This window comes from Ceratotherium simum, chromosome 39 (assembly GCF_057802395.1).
Source record: "Ceratotherium simum simum isolate JZ-2026a chromosome 39, ASM5780239v1, whole genome shotgun sequence".
Classification (NCBI taxonomy): Eukaryota; Metazoa; Chordata; class Mammalia; order Perissodactyla; family Rhinocerotidae; genus Ceratotherium; species Ceratotherium simum.
The window spans coordinates 8,394,528-8,412,276 of record NC_141938.1 but is presented as its reverse complement, the minus strand read 5'-3'; the positions used below and the strand labels follow the sequence as shown (position 1 = coordinate 8,412,276).

At 39.9% G+C, this 17,749-nt stretch overlaps 1 pseudogene; it reads left to right on the top strand.

The window, feature by feature from the left end:
• The first annotated feature begins 1,667 nt into the window (after positions 1-1,667).
• LOC101396473 (olfactory receptor 7D4-like) lies at positions 1,668-15,866 on the top strand (annotated as a pseudogene).
• Positions 15,867-17,749: the final 1,883 nt, after the last annotated feature.

Here is a 17,749-nt window from a genome sequence, read left to right as displayed (position 1 = left end):
TTACATTTTCATCAGCACTGAATGAAGGTTCCAGTTTTCCCACATCTTGGCCAACACTTGGGATTCAGGAGAAAGTTCTAATGGGAGAATGTACTTGAGCACTGAGTAACATCTAATCCATAGAAATTTAATTGGAGAATGGGTTTGGGTTGGAAGCAGAGAGGATAAGACAGTGGGATCTAGAGAAAGAAGGAACCACATGCACATAAGCATGGAGAAATTCAAGAGTAAGTCATTTCAGGAGGATGTATGGAACCTATGACTGAGTTGTTAGAAATAGCCTAGATATGTAGATGGAGGGCAGATTATTGAGAGCGTAGTTTGACATATTAAGGATTTTAAAAGCAATTGAGCACCAGGGCCATGCTGTATTCACACATATAATATGAGGAATTTCAGATTGCTATGAGTGGGAGAAACTGGAAGGAGAAGGAACAGTTAGGAGGCTGTGGAAGTAGTCCAGGGGAGAGACTGATCTAAGCCAGTGGCAAGAAGAGAGGCAGATTTTGGAAGAGAGGTGTATTATTTTCCTATTTCCTACAAATAGGAAATTTCTACAAATTTCCTACAAATTACCATAAGCTGAGTGGCTTAACGCAAGAAAAATTTACCTTATAGGTTTGGAAATCTGAAGTCTAAAATGTATCAGCAGGGCTACTTTCCTTTTGAAGACTCTAGAGGCAAATCTGTTTATTTGCCTTTTCCAAATTCTAGAGGCTCCCTGCATTCCTTGGCTTTTGGTTCCTTCCTCTCTCTTCAAAGTCAACAGTAGAACATCTTCAAATCTCTCTGTATCGCTCCTGGCTTCCTCTAATAAGGACCCCTGTAACGACATTGAGCCTACCCAGATAATCCAGGATAAATTTCCCATCTCAAGATATTTTACTTAATTACACTTGCAAAATACCTTTCATCATCTTAAGGTAACATCTTCACAAATTCTGGAGATTAGTACATGAACGTCTTTGGGCAGCTATTGTTCGGCTTGCCGTGGGAGATGTGTGAGTTAGAATTTGCCAAAAATTGATGGGTAATGCCTTGGGCTGAGAAGGTGGATGGTGCGTCTGGCACTCCTTGCTGATTTTCATTGGGCATGATCATCTCACGGTCCTGGCTGATCTAAATATAAGGGTGCACTATTCAGGTTTGCTTTGCTGACAAGTGATGGAAAAGAATTTCCTGATTCATCTGTTCACAGCTGAACAGAGGCTCAGATGGACACTGACACAACTGGGTACAGGGTCTCAAACACTACAAGAATTTTCTTTCAGATTATCAGCTTTATTTTCTCAGCCCGACTACTTGTAAATAGATGAGACACAGAAACCAGCAGCTCTCACAACTCACACCTCGTGTTAGTGAAGCACTTTTTTAGTTGCTTCAGTATTAAAGAGAAACTGGATTTATTTTAGCTTCTCATTTGAGAAAAAAAATCTCAGAGATGGATTGTGATTGACACAATCATGTGCTCTTCCCACCTTGGACCAATCAACTGGGGTCAGGAGACAATGTCACTGACCGCCCCTTCAGAACCGCATCTGTTTATTCAATTTATCAAAACTATTTTTACTGAGTATTTATTATGTGTCAGTCATTATTTTAGGTTCAACTCTGCAGGATAAAGAAGATCAAGTGTGTGGGGAGGACAGGTTGTCATGATATAAAGGATGGTCTTCATACACCTCATTGAGAAGGTTCCATTTGTGAAGACAGTGAATGACTTAGGTGAGCGCAAATCTGGGGAAAGAGTGCCCTGGCACAGGGTAAGAATAATACAAAGATCCTCAGGTGGAAGGTCACCTGGGGGGAGTGTGACTGCAGCATACAAAGATCCTCAGGTGGAAGGTCGCCTGGGGGGAGTGTGACTGCAGCATAGAGTGTGACAGGGTGCATAGCAGAAGAGGAGAACAGGTATAGGCGCTGATCATGTGAGGCTTTCTCTGCCATTGAAGGACTTTTGCATTCATTTAATTTGAGTGACGTGGGGAATCATGGCTGGGTTTTGAGCAGACACATGACATGATCTGACTTGGGTTTTAAAAAATCCTTCTGGCTGCTGAGTTGAGAACGCATTGTAGGGTTTGGGAAACCTGATTGGAGCTGACTGCAGCAAGCCAGGTGAGTTATAGGAAGCTAGGACCTGGGGTGGGGCGGGAGGGTGGTATTAGTGCAAGAGTTCATAAGTTGTCAGCTGGGTCAAGTGGATTTGTCGTGAGGCAGGATATGGGTGTGAAAAAGGAGAGGAGACAAGAATGACTCCAGGTTTTGGGTCTGAACAACTGAAAGAGTGGAATTGCATCAATTGAGACAGCGACGACTATGGGTGGAGCAAATTTGGAAAGAAAGGGGAGATCAGAATTTCAGGTTTTGAAATGTCAAATATGACATATTCCAAAGGATAAATATCATATGGTTCAACTTATATGAGATGACTAAAGTAGTCAAATTCAGAGAGGCAGAAACTGGAATAGAGATTACCAGGGGAGAGGGGGAGAGGACATCACGGAGTTAGTGTTTAGTGGGGACAGAGTTTCATTTGGGGATGATCCAAAAGATCTGGAGACGAAAGGTGGTGATGGTTGGACAACAGGGTGAATGTAGTTAACGCCACAGAAGTATATACTTAAATGTAGTTAAAACAGTAAACTTTGGGGGCGGAGTCAAGATGGCGGCGTAGGCAGACTCTGAACTCACCTCCTCCCGTGGACACAGCCAATTTACAACTACTCGTGGAAAAATTACCCCTGAGACAGAACTGAAAACTGGATAAGAGGAACTCCTGCAACAACGGACAATCCTAACTGGGGTAGAAGAGGCAGAGACTCCCTTCCGGAGAGGAAAAACGCCACCTTCACAAGCCGCCAGCTTCACGGCCGCCGGGAGCAGCTCACAGGTACGCAGCCTCCCTGGAGGCGCGGGGTCCTGAGCCGGGGAGCGCCCCCGCTGTGGGCATTTTGTGGACCCAGCACAAGCGAGAGCAGCGGCATAATATCTGACTTTGCCTGCTACTAAAGCATTGGGTAGCACCCCCAGAAAACCCGGTTCACAAAGAAACTAAAACTGGCTCTTAAAGGGCCCGCGCACAAACTCACCCGTTCCAGAAAGCATCCTAAAATCACCAGAAAGAAAGGTGCACAGTGCTTCGGTGACAAGAGACTCACCTAATAGGCCCTGAGTGCATCTGGGTGAGAGGTGAGCCCTCTCCAGGGACTGGGACATTGGCGGCGGCCATTGTTGTGGCCTGGTGTGAGCGTGCTGACACAGACGCCATTGGAGTTCTCCCTGAGACCTGCTAGCCCAGGGTCTGCTCCACCCACTAGAGCACCGATTTAATCCAGCTCAGCCAGGGCAGGCAGCCCACCCTAGAGACTAGCCCCACCCAACAACAAGCCCTCAGGCAACGTGTGGGCCTGCATAGATTGGTGACTGGATTCTCTGCAGCCTGGCAACTGAGCTGACTTGAGCAGGGCAGGGTGTGCACAAGGAGCGGGTGGAGAGTGTGGGGCGGTGGCAGAGTGTGTGGGGCTCCCGCCCTGGAGAGACTGGGTCCACTTGGGAGGTCGGGCGCCACACGGGCAGGACTGTGTTGACTGTGTGTGTGGACCTGTGGGTAACAGGGCTTGTCAGCTGCAGAAGACTTGTGCTTCTCAAAGACCCACATAGGAGGTTTGCTCCATCTTCCAAAACCTGAAACAATTGGGTGCTCCTGTGCCTGAGGCCAGCCCCACCCAGCTGCAATCCTCAGAGAGCTGACAAGAGACCTAATAGGCTAGAGGTTTACAGCAATTGTAAGGCCCTGAGCCTAACAACCTGCCACGGTGGGGGCCTACTCACTTAAAAGAAATACTGCAACACAAATGTGGTATTAGAACTTGCAGCCAACTGTGCTGGGGCTCCCACAGCTGATAAAGAGACTGAAGGGCCCACAACAACTACAAGCAGCTGAGCATTACAACAGCTGGCCAGGAGCATAACTCAGCCTCCTGGGCGCCTACAGGGAGAGCAAACAGGCCACAGCAGAAGGATACACGTAGCCCACATAGGGGTCACCCTGGAACATTGAGAACTGAGGGAAGCACACTGGAAGCCTCCTAAGCCATCACTTACATAAGGTCACCTATCCAAGAGCAGGAGACATAGCTGACCTACCTAATACGTAGACACAAGCACAGGGAAAGAGGCAAAATGAAGAGGCAAAGAATACATTCCAAGTAAGGGAACAGGACAAAACCCCAGAAAAGGAACTTAGTGAAACAGAAATGAGCAACCTACCCGACAGAGAGTTCAAACTAAGAGTGTTAAGGATGCTCACTGATCTGGGGAGAAGAATAGATGGACTCAGTGAGAATGTCAACAAAGAAATGGAAGATATAAAAAAGAACCAATCAGAAATGAAGAATACAATACTGGAAATGAAAAACTCTTTAGAGGGACTCAAAAGCAGAGTAGAGGATACAGAAGAACGGATCTGTGAGCTGGAAGAAAGACTAGAAGAAATTACCCAAGGTGAACAGGTAAAAGAGAAAAGAATTAAAAAGAGTGAGGACAGTCTAAGGGACCTCTGGGACAACATCAAAGCGCACTAACATCCGTGTTATAGGTGTCCCGGAAGGAGAAGAGCGAGACAAGGGGCAGAGAATCTATTTCAAGAAATAATAGATGAAAACTTCCCTAACCTAAGGAAGGAAACAGACATCCAGGTACAGGAGGCACAGAGAGCCCCAAACAAGATAAACCCAAAGAGGCCCACACCAAGACACATCATAATCAAAATGTCCAGAATTAAAGATAAAGAGAGAATCCTAAAAGCCGCAAGAGAATGTCAAGTTACATACAAAGGAAACCCCATAAGGCTATCAGCTGACTTCTCAGCAGAAACCTTACAGGCTAGAAGAGAATGGCATGATATATTTAAAGTGCTAAAAGGAAAAAACTTACAGCCAAGAATACTCTACCCAGCAAGGTTATCGTTCAAAATGGAAGGAGAGATCAAAATTTTCCCAGATAAGCAAAAATTAAAGGAGTTTGTCACCAAGAAACCAGTGTTACAAGAAATGTTAAAGGGACTGATTTAAGGGGAAAAGAGAAGACCACAAATAGGAAAAATTATCTATTTCCACGATTAGAACGTAATGGATACAAATGCACAAAAAAGAGGTTGGATATGATATCAAAAAGATAAAAGGAGGGAGGAGGGTAGTTAAAGAGTACAGCTTTCAGACAGAGGTCAAACTAAAGTGACCATCAATTCTGTATAGAAGAAGTAAGGAACAGAGAAGGACTACTAAAACACTGAGGGAAAAAAAAAGTTAAAAATGGCAGTAAGTACATACTTATCAATAGCTACTTTAAACGTCAATGGACTAAATGCTCCAATTAAAAGGCATAGGGTGGCTGACTGGATAAAAACAAGACCCATATATATGCTGCATACAAGAGACACACTTCAGACCTAAAGACACTCACAAACTGAAAGTGAAGGGATGGAAAAAGATACTCCACGCAAATGGCAATGAAAAGAAAGCAGGGGTAGCAGTACTCATATCAGACAAAATAGACTTTAAAACAAAAACTGTAAAACGAGACAAAGAAGGGCATTACATAATGATCAAGGGAACAATCCAACAAGAGGATATAACACTTGTAAATATCTACGCACCCAATGTAGGTGCACCAAAATATATAAAGCAATTATTAACAGACATAAAAACAGAAATAGACAGTAACACAATAATAGTAGGGGACTTTAACACTCCACTTACACCAACGGATAGATCATCCAAACAGAAGATCAATAAGGAAACATTGGCCTTAAACGACACACTAGAACAGATGGACCTAGTAGATATATACAGAGCATTCCATCCAAAAACCGAAGAATACACGTTCTTTTCAAATGCACATGGAACATTCTCCAGGATTGATCACATATTAGGCCACAAAACAAGTCTCCATAAATTTAAGAAGATTGAAATAATACCAACCATCTTTTCTGACCACAACGGTATGAAACTAGAAATCAACTATAGGAAGAAAATCAGAAAAGCCACAAATACATGGAGATTAAACAAAATGCTACTGAACAATGATTGGGTTAACGAAGAAATCAAAGAAGAAATCAAAAAATACCTGGAGACAAATGAAAATGAAAATACGACATGCCAGAATTTATGGGATACAGCAAAAGCGGTTCTAAGAGGGAAGTTTATAGCAATACAGGCCTATCTCAACAAACAAGAAAAATCTCAAATAAACAATCTAACAATGCACCTAAAGGAACTGGAAAAAGAAGAACAAACAAAGCCCAAAATCAGTAGAAGAAGGAAATAATAAAAATCAGAGCAGAAATAAATGAAATAGAGACCAAAAAAACAATAGAAAAATTAATAAAACCAAGAGCTGGTTCTTTGAAAAGATAAACAAAATTGACAAACCTTTAGCTAGACTCACCAAGAAAAAAAGAGAGAAGGCACAAATAAGTAAAATCAGAAATGAAAGAGGAGAGGTTACAACAGACACCTCAGAAATACAAAAGATTATAAGAGAATACTATGAAAAACTATATGCCAACCAATTCGACAATCTGGAAGAAATGGATAAATTCTTAGAATCATACAACCTTCCAAAACTGGATCAAGAAGAAGTAGAGAATTTGAATAGACCAATCACCAGTAAGGAGATCGAAACAGTAATCAAAAACCTCCCCAAAAATAAAAGTCCAGGACCAGATGGCTTCCCTGGTGAATTCTACCAAACATTCAAAGAAGAGTTAATACCTATCCTTCTCAAACTCTTCCAAACAATTGAGGAGGGGGAAGCTCCTAACTCATTCTACGAAGCTGACATTACCCTGATACCAAAACCAGACAAGGACAACACAAAAAGAAAATTACAGGCCAATATCACTGATGAACATCGATGCAAAAATCCTCAACAAAATACTAGCAAATCGCATACAACAATACGTTAAAAGATTATACACCATGATCAAGTGGGATTTATTCCAGGTATGCAGGGATGGTTTAACATTCGCAAATCAATCAACGTAATACACCACATTAATAAAATGAAGAATAAAAATCACATGATCATCTCAATAGATGCAGAGAAAGCATTTGACAAGATACAGCATCCATTTATGATAAAAACTCTGAATAAAATGGGTATAGAAGGAAAGTACCTCAACATAATAAAGACCATATATGAGAAACCCACAGCTAATATCATCCTCAATGGTGAAAAACTGAAAGCTATCCCTCTAAGAACAGGAACCAGACAAGGATGCCCACTGTCACCACTCCTATTTAACATAGTATTGGAAGTCCTAGCCAGAGCAATCAGGCAAGAGAAAGAAATAAAAGGGATCCAAATTGGAAAGGAAGAAGTGAAACTGTCACTATTTGCAGATGACATGATTTTATATATAGAAAACCCTAAAGAATCCACCAGGAAACTTTTAGAAGTAATAAACGACTATGGTAAAGTTGCAGGATACAAAATCAACATACAAAAATCAGTTGCATTTCTGTACACTAACAACGAAGTAGCAGAAAGAGAAATTAAGAATACCATCCCATTTACAATTGCAACAAAAAGAATAAAATACCTAGGAATAAACTTAACCAAAGAAGTGAAAGATCTGTACACCTAAAAACTATAAAACATTGCTGAAAGAAATTGAAGAGGACACAAAGAAATGGAAAGATATTCCGTGCTCTTGGATTGGAAGAATTAACATAGTTAAGATGTCCATACTTCCTAAAGCCATCTATAGATTCAATGCAATCCCTATCAAAGTTCCAACCACATTTTTCACAGAAATAGAACAAAGAATCCTAAAATTTATATGGAACAACAAAAGACCCCGAATAGCTAAAGGAATCCTGAGAAAAAAGAACAAAGCTGGAGGTATCACACTCCCTGATTTCAAAATATACTACAAAGCTATAGTAACCAAAACAGCATGGTACTGGCACAAAAACAGACACACAGATCAATGGAATAGAATCGAAAGCCCAGAAATAAACCCACACATCTATGGACAGCTAATCTTCGACAAAGGAGCCAAGAACATACAATGGGGAAAAGAAAGTCTCTTCAACAAATGGTGTTGGGAAAACTGGATAGCCACATGCAAAAAAATGAAAGTAGACCCTTACCTTACACCATACACAAAAATTAACTCCAAATGGATTAAAGACTTGAATGTAAGACCTGAAACTGTGAAACTTCTAGAAGAAAACATAGGCAGTACGCTCTTCCACATCAGTCTTAGCAACATCTTTTCAAACACCACATCTGACCAGGCAAGAGAAACAATAGAAAAAATAAACAAATGGGACTACATCAAACTAAAAAGCTTCTGCACAGCAAAGGAAACCATCAACAAAACGAAAAGACAACCTAACAATTGGGAGAAGATATTTGCAAACCATACATCTGATAAGGGCTTAATCTCCAAAATATATAAAGAACTCATGCATCTCAACAACAAAAAACTACCAACCCAATTAAAAAATGGGCAAAAGACCTGAACAGACATTTCTCCAAAGAAGATATACAGATGGCCAACAGACACATGAAAAGATGTTCAAAATCACTAACTATCAGGGAAATGCAAATCAAAACTACAATGAGATATCACCTCACGCCTGTCAGAATGGCTATAATTAACAAGACAGGAAACAACATGTGTTGGAGAGGTTGTGGAGAGAAGGGAACTCTCATACACTGCTGGTGGGAGTGCAAACTGGTGCAGCCACTATGGAAAACAGTATGGAGATTCCTCAAAAAATCAACGATAGAACTACCATATGATCCAGCTATTCCACTGTTGGGTATTTATCCAAAGAACTTGAAAACACCAATTTGCAAAGGTACATGCACCCCTGTGTTCATTGCAGCCTTATTCACGATAGCCAAGACTTGGAAGCAACCTAAGTGCCCATCAAGGGACGAATGGATAAAGAAGCTGTGGTATATATACACAATGGAATACTACTCAGCCATAAGAAACGACGAAATCCAGCCATTTGTGACAACATGGATGGACATTGAGGGTATAATGCAAAGTGAAATAAGTCAGAGGGAGAAGGTCAAATACCGTATGATTTCCTTCATTAAGTAGTAGATAATAACAACAATAAACAAACACATAGGGACAGAGATTGGATTGGTGGTTACCAGAGGGGAAGGGGGGAGGGAGGAGGGTGAAAGGGATAATTCGGTACATGTGTGTGGTAATGGGTTGTAATTAGTATTTTGGTGGTGAACATGATGTAGTCCATGCAGAAATAGAAGTACAATGATGTACACCTGAAATTTTTACAATGTTATAAACCAATGTTACTGCAATAAACAAAAAATTAAAAAAAAAAAAAAAAAAAAAAAAAAAAAAAAAATAAACTTTAACTTTTGTATATTTTACCACAATTAAAAAAAATGGAGATGTTTCTTTGACACCCCAGTGGAAACTTGAGTTTGGGAGAGAGGGCTCTTCTGGAGGTAAAAATTGGAGGATCATAGATATAGAGTATTTGAGGCTAGCAAGCTGGTTGAGATCACCAAAGGAGCAAGTGTGAATAAGGAGAAAGACCAAAGGCAGAGCCCTGTGATGCTCTGGGAGGAGTAAACTGCAAAGGAGAATGAGTAGGAGAGAACAGTCAGGTAGCAGGAAACTAGGAGAGCTGGTGTACTGAAAGCCTAGTGGAGAAAGACTATCAGTGAAAGGCTGGGGCAAAGAGAGAAGTAATTTTTCTCAATAGGAAATGGTTTGACCCCTTATGAAGGATATATCATTCCCCGACAGGGCCAGAGTTGTGCTCTGCAAAGCCAGAGATCATCTGGTCAGAGGAACCTTAGATATAGTTGAATATGTGGCATTCCCAATGTCATAGAAGTTGGCCATTGCTCCAGGCATTGTCTGAAAGCTTCTATGAAGATTTTATAAAGCAGTATTTTAGGTTGTTTTTCTAGTGTTCTCCAGTAACGACCTTGCCATAACCAGGTAGGAAACATACATAGGAGACAGACCTGTTGATCTCCTTCTTTGTTTCTTATCTCCTCTTGTATCCATGATGACATCAGAAAGAGCCAGTGTATGCTAGCAAACGCTGGGGGTGGGCAGGGTGAGGGGAGATGTAAACAGCGGAGGAAAATCTGTTATTAAATCAGAGTACTAGGGAGACAATAAAGTGTTTCTCAAAGTGTCTCTAGACCAGTAGCACCAGCATGCCCTGTGAGCTTGTTAGACGTGCAAATTCTTATCCTTCATCTCAGATCTACTAAATCAGAAATTCCAGGGACAGCCCCAGCCATTTGTGTTAAGCCATCCAGGTGGATCTCATGTATGGCTAAAATTTGAAAACAACTGTTCTAGGGGATTTATTGAAATGCATGGTGAAGGACCCATACAGGACTGCATCTTCAGTGATCTCAGGGCTCTTCACCTCCAAAATCTTATCTACTAAGATGATACACCTATCTTTGACTTTACAGTGCTTATGTCCCCTTTCTTTTTTCATCTTATGCATTTGTTTCAATTGTCAGAATAATATTAAATACTGATGGTTCATAGCAGCAATCCTTGCATCTTCATTAATTGTCATTTCTTAATGCGTCCATGTTCAATGAATGTTAGCTCTCATTGAAGAATCCACATTATTTATCATTTGAATGATACATCCTTATTTTCCTACTTTAAGAGCCTGCATCCCCCGCCCTCCCCACCCCCCACATACATACTACCATTTGCAACAATGGCTGTTAAAAATTGTCAAATACATTTTGATTTCTATTGGCCCTGCCAGCTTTTGTATTGATATATTTATGAAATAAGTTAATGTAAATAGATTTTCTAAAGCTGAAGCATATTTAGATTCCCCAAATAAAAATTATTGAGCCACATTGTATTGTCCTTTAACATACTGGCCAGTAGGTTGAAGTTCAATGAGATTTTGCCATGTCTCTGGAAGTATTATCCCTTTCAGAGTCAAGACTTCTAAACCTGCAGAGGCCAGAGGTGTGGAGACCTGAAGTACAAACTTTCCAAGTGGCTCACTGGGAATGATGTGGGATGGGGCTGCTTCTACTTCCAACAACTTGATTTCTGGACACATGTATTCTCTAAATGGAGATACAGCACATTATGACTGTCGTTGTTTTAGAGTGTGTACTGCATCCTGTGAATTATCTCTTCAGCATTTCCTGTGTATTCAAGTGCCTACATGAAATATTATCATTCTCTTTAAAATTAAATGTATTCCTGTATCATCCATTATTTTTTTTTTAACTCTCTCCTATATGATACTGCCTTTAGTCTATGTTTTACCTCTGTCCTCTTCTTCTGTGACAAATTTTATGTATGATTCATATTTGTCACCTATGTTTCCTCAATACAAACTCTTCAGCCCACTCTACATGGAATATTTCTGCCCCTACTCCTCCATTTAGAGGTAATAAATGGAGCCCTCCCTAATATCAATGAAGGCCTCCATGTCACCAGCAAATGTCAAGGGATATTTTTCAGTTCTCATTTGGCTAGTTCAGTTCTCAACAGAAACAAAACTATTAAGCACTCTGCTTTTCTTCAGAATGAACCTCTCTTTCTCCATCACGTTGTATACACCAAGTGATCCATAAAATCTCCAAAGAATTTTTAAGAAAAGAACATCAATAAAGTTGTTTCCTGGTTTTGGTTCTTATAGAAATTAAAATTTCTTTAGGGGACACCATGTAATTTTTATGTCAGATCAAAGAAAGAAGAGCTTCTCCTTGAAGGAAATAAATTCATTTCCCCCTTTGCTGCTTGCACAGACACAATATTGTCTGAAAACGGGCCATTCTTTCTAATCTTTGTACCCCAAGCGTGCTGAATTATTTGGAGAAAGGAGTCAATAGAACAGTTTATTGAGTGAGAAGCTCTGAGAATTCAACTCTTGAGATTCTAGAAACTTTTAGCATGTTTCTGTTGCCTCTTACGTATAATTCTCTGATATCAGCCAAATGCAAACCCAATTGGGCTTCCCAGGGACAGGCCTCAGAGAACAAAAAGCTTTAGTGATAGCCATCAGAGAGGGTCAGTGTATCCCCAGTGAGGGCTGGTGGAGTAAGAAGGAAAAGAGGAGAGAAAGTGGGTTCTGGCTTTACCGCTAGATTAAGGAGACTGGCACAGTCTCATATTTATTTAGTCTACAAAGTTTGCTTCTGTACTTTGAAAGTATTTTAGTTTCCACTGAAACCAGTCTTTTCCAGCTCTTGTTCTGTTTCCCTCTCTCTCTCTTTGCAATCTAGAGCCTTTCTTCAATGAGTTATTTTCTGGAAAGTCTCCACCTCTTCTCTACTCTTTCCCATCATTGTAGGCTCCTGTCGTATTTCCTGTGTCCGATTGTTTATTCACTAACGACTCACTGGAGATCTGTTATGCACCAGGAGTTGTCTATTTTGTTCCTCACATGATTGGATTTTTCTATTATATTCCGTATTTTTGCATTAGATTCGACTTACTGGTAGCACTTTATAGTTCTGTATTGATTGTTGCTGTTGTTTCACCTTAGAGTCAACATATCATTTACAAATAACATAATTATTTCTGACGTTTGGTACCCAGCTCAATTTCCTTTTGTCATCTTACCAGTCTCTTTAAATGTTGAGGAAAATATCGAGTGATTGAAGGGGTAGACAGCTTTGGTCTGTTCAGGAATTTAGCACAAATATTTTAGTGTTTCAATGTAGAATATCCTGTTGGCTACAGTTGTAAAACAACCATTCTTTATTGAGTTAAGAAATTGTCCTGAGTCTCCTCATTCAGTGAGAGGCTCTGTCCTGGCTGCTAAACCAAGTAATATTTGTTACATTTTCCCAAGTGCACTTTCTATTGTGATTATGGCTATGATTTTTCTTCATCGACCTATTTTTGTGATGAATTGTGTTAACAAACGTCACAGTATTAAACCAGCTTCTCATTCCTAGAATAGATATTACTTATTCCTGATGTATTATTCTCTTAAAATAGATATGAATGCATTTTACATAATTTTATTTCATTTTGTGTCTATATTCAGGCATATGTGATCTCAAGGACTTCTTTTGTATGTTATTGTTGATGCTTTGGGTCTCAATCTTTATTATATATCTAACATTTGTGTGTGTGCAGTACCTACTATGTGCCAGGCACCATGTAAGTACCTGGAACGACAGTGGCAAGCAAAAACACTCATGTTCTCTGACCTTTGAATAAACATAAAATTACCAAAAGGAGAGGCACATCAAGAAATAGTACAGGATGCTGGCCTTGTGGGCCTCCCCAACTCTGTCCTCCTGATCCTCACTCTCTATTCTCCAACTCACTGGCGTCTCAAATCCCTTCCATTCTCAAGCTCATTGATCCACAGTTCAACTGTAAATTCTGTTCTCTTAGCCCAAAACCCTTGCCCTTTCCTTGTTTCCCCTGGTTAGCAATTACCCATCCTTCCTCTCACAGCTCAAATATTTGTATTTCAGAGAAGCCATTTCAACCCACTTCCCCAAACTAAATGTAGCCTAAATGATTTCCTCTCTCTTTAATTTATTAACATTCTCCAGATATTAATAACACCAAATCTTTTTCCTATCATGGAAAATGTAAACATTTATTTTCAAATCTTAAATTTCTTTCAATTTTTAGGGTGATTTATTTTATAGAAGCTTTGAATATTTTTATCAAGTCTGTCAATCATATATTTTGAAATTATTCCACTGCTTGTTAAAACAACACATTCTCAGTTCTAAGCATGTGCACATGAGCACACACTCACACATGGTTTATATTTTATTTAATGGTTTTGTGATTTTGTTTCTTCCTCTTATCTATGTAGTCCACATGCTTTTTTTACCTTTTCTTAGAAGAATCAGCCTGGCTGGCAGTCTTTGAAAGAGAAAGCTATAGGGATCTTCGTTAATTAGTGCTGCGTGATGGTCAAAAGAGGTAACAGACTTGTGTTTATAATGATCAAAATTCCATCTTTGATGACTGCCTTAGTTTAAGGAAAATCTGATAAATGGTAACTATGCAAGACAAATTTTTTGCGATGTTAAGAACAGAAGTTCACATTTATCAAGTGTCCACTGTATGTCACAGGAATCACAAGAAAAATTGCATGCGTCATCTCATTTAATTTACTCATCGGTCATACAACGTAGGGCAAATTTACTACTCCCATTGTAGAGGTGAGGTATCTGCAGCTGAGAGAGTAAATAATTTTCTCAAGGTCATACAGATGGCATTTTGGTGAATCAAAATTGTTTTCTAGGAAGTCTAACTCAAGAGTCTATTTTCTAAATCACATCTCTACACTGTACTTTAGGAGAATTATATGCAAAAAAATAATCATCATAAAACACATATTAATAATGACATTAATAGCTATCATTTATTGAGCTCTTACTGGGCTCAAGTCATTTCTAAACCTCACAAAGAAGTTAATAGCAGTAACCATATTTTTATAAAGAAATAAGGCACATGAGAGTTAACCGTGACATCAAAAGGTCACAGAATTGAGGTTGTTTGTGTTGAAAACCCATGTCTTCATCACTATTACAGAGTTATTAGAATCAAGGTAGTATGGGGATTACCATAGAAAAGACGTTAGATGTCTTTAATAATTTGAAAGAGACTTATCAAAGAAGAAATTGGTTTATGTCCGTAGATTTGAATAAAGGGTTTTAAAGGAGAGAGAGGGAGAGACAGATTTCTGCTAAATTAAAGAAGTCTGAATCATTACACACATTTAAAATGGAAAGGGGCTCACTTGACTGAGTGAATCTCTCTGTTTGGAAACACTCAACAGAGGGTGAAGTTCACCTAAAGATGAATCACAAGGTGCTAACGAACTCAGGTATCAGTTGGATGTTCACTGAACGTTGCTTTTGCCTCCCTTCCTGACAGACATATCAGCTACACGGAATCAGGAAAAAACACAAAATACCAGAATTCCTCCTCCTGGGTCTCTCAGAGGATCCTGAACTGCAGTCCCTGCTCTTTGGAGTGTTCCTGTCCATGTACACTGGTCACCATGCTTGGGTAGCTGCTCATCACTCTGATTCCCACTTCCACACCCCCACGTACTTTGTCTTCTTCAACCTGTCCTTTGTGGACATATGCTTCATCTCTACCACCATCCCGAAGATGTTAGTGAACATCCAGACATAGAGTAAAGATCTTTCACATAGGATATCTCACTCGGGTATATTTTTTAAATGATTTTTGCTGGAATGGATGATTTCTTCCTGACTGTCATGGCCTATGAGCAGTTTGTGGCCATATGCCACCCCCTGAACTACATGGTCATCATGAACCTACACATCTGTGGCCTCATGGTTTTGATGTCTTCATTCATCATTTTATCTGTTTCCCTGTTTCACATTCTACTAACGGTGAGGCTGACCTTCTGTATAGGCACTGAAATTCCACATTTCTTCTGTGAACTGGCTCAGGTTCTCAAGGTGGACTGCTCTGACAGCCTCATCAATAACATCTCCTTTTATGTGACCACTGCCCTCCTATGTGTGTTTCCTCTCACTGGGATCCTTTTTTCTCACCTTCAAATTGTCTCCTCCTTAATAAGGATGTCTTCTGCAGGGGGAACATATAAAGCATTTTACATTTTCACTAAGAGTCTCACCACTTGGTGGTCTCCTTGTTAATATGGGAAGAGCCTGGGGGACTACCTCAGTTCTGCTGTGATCCACCTTCCCAGAGAAGCTTGATCACCTCAGTGATGTACACTGTTGTCATCCCCATGCTGAACTCTTTCATCTACTGTCTGAGAAACGAGGATGTGAAGGGGGCCCCAGGAAGGCTTCTCAGCCAAGCAACCTCTTGTCAATGATGGATCACTGGTCTTAGAACTTAGTGGACATTGTGGGGCCCAAAGTCAAGTATTGCAAATTTAAATCCTTTTTTTTTTTTCCTTTTTCTCCCCTAAAACACATGCTTGATTTTTTGGTATTCCCAAAGCACTTATTATTTTGTTTGTAATTTTTTATCAGTTTCTCCTCAGCAATTTCCTCAATAATTCCTTTTTGAATTTTCTTCCTTATATGCCGTCGATTAAAGTTCCAGGATTGGTGATGTTTCTTGCAGCCATTCTTAAGATCTGCAATTTTAGACGTCAAGCACTCATCATATCAAGCACTGATGTGGTTTCCCCCCAAATTTTCCTACAAATGTTAATATTCTTTGCCTTCATTTTGTTGTGAGTTGTTTTTCCAGAACAAGGGATTGAAACTTGTAGTCACAACAAGTGCTTACCACATCAGGACTGTGCTCGTTTCTTCACATGTATAATTGATTTCATCTTGAAAACATTTCTTTGAGATATTTTCAATATCATTATAAAATAATAGAGTTATTGGGATGGGATTGATTGGGATTTTTTAGATAAAAATTTTAACATTATTCGTCAACAGTCTAGATTAGGGTTTCTCAACTTCAACAATACTGACATTTTGGGTCTGCATTATTTCTCATAGGGGGCTGTCCTGTGTACTGTATGATGCATAACAGCATCCCTGGCCTCTGCACAGTAGATGCCAGCACCAAGTATGATGATGAGAAATGTCTCTCGACACTGTCAATTGTTCCAGAGAGGGCAAAATTAGCCCAGTTAAGGACACGAGTTAAACAATTCCATGGGTGCCAGAGTTGATGGTGTTAGCTTTCAAAGAGATGGGATAATAGGAAAACGAACATTTTAGGAAAGATAATATATTAGTTTAACCTTGGAAAGGTTGAGTTGAGGGTCTACAGCACACCCCGTTGGTGCTATTATCTTAGAGATCAAATATATTGGTCTGGCGATCATCAGTTTGCATGAGTGGCAGTATGAATTAATTAGTTGTATAGAAAGAGGAAGAAGTTCCTGTTGAGGCAGTTGGGAGGTAGGCGAGCTGAAACTGGTCTGAGTCTTACCCATCACACTACAGCTTTCAGTTATAGGGTCCAACCAGGCATAAGCCCTCACTGGACACTATACCATCCATCACAACAATGGATGCCATTGTTATTAAATAATTATTTCTATAATTATTTTATTAATGACTTCCCCTTAAAAACCTCTACTTGCGCTTTGAATTCCATCCTTTTCTAACATTTGGGGGAACTTACACAATCACTTATTCTTTCCTTATCCTGTATATTCCAAAATCTGCATGCAGTGTTATAATTTCCAATGTTATGGACATGTTCCACATTCTCATTCCTTTCAGTGAAAATGAAACTCATTTCATTTCTTATCCCTATTTGGGTATTGCTCCAAACTTTTGTGTAATTTGGTCTATACTTGCCACTTCCATTTCACTCTGCAAACTCTCTCTTCAACCAATTCATCTGGAGTCTTTCTCCCTCCATCACAAATTGCTCTCCTTGTTGTCTGCAGTGACCTCATGTCTCCAGTAAATTCTAAGGGATATTTTCATTCTTCAAAATGCTTAATTTTTTAGTAGCAATGTCACTAATGGTGGTCTCCTCCTTCTGGAAATAGGAAACTTTCTCATGCAATTCATTTTTCTTACGATGGGATTTTGAGAGTTGAGTCTATGGGGCTCCTTGTTCTATGGGACAGGCCTGGGGTTCTACCTCGGTTCTGCTGTAACCCATTCTTCCCAGAGAAGCTTAATAGATTAAGTGAAGTATACCAGGGTCATGTTCATGCTGAAACCCTTCGTCTACAGCTAGATGTAGCAGACTGTATAACAAATTACCATAAGTTTA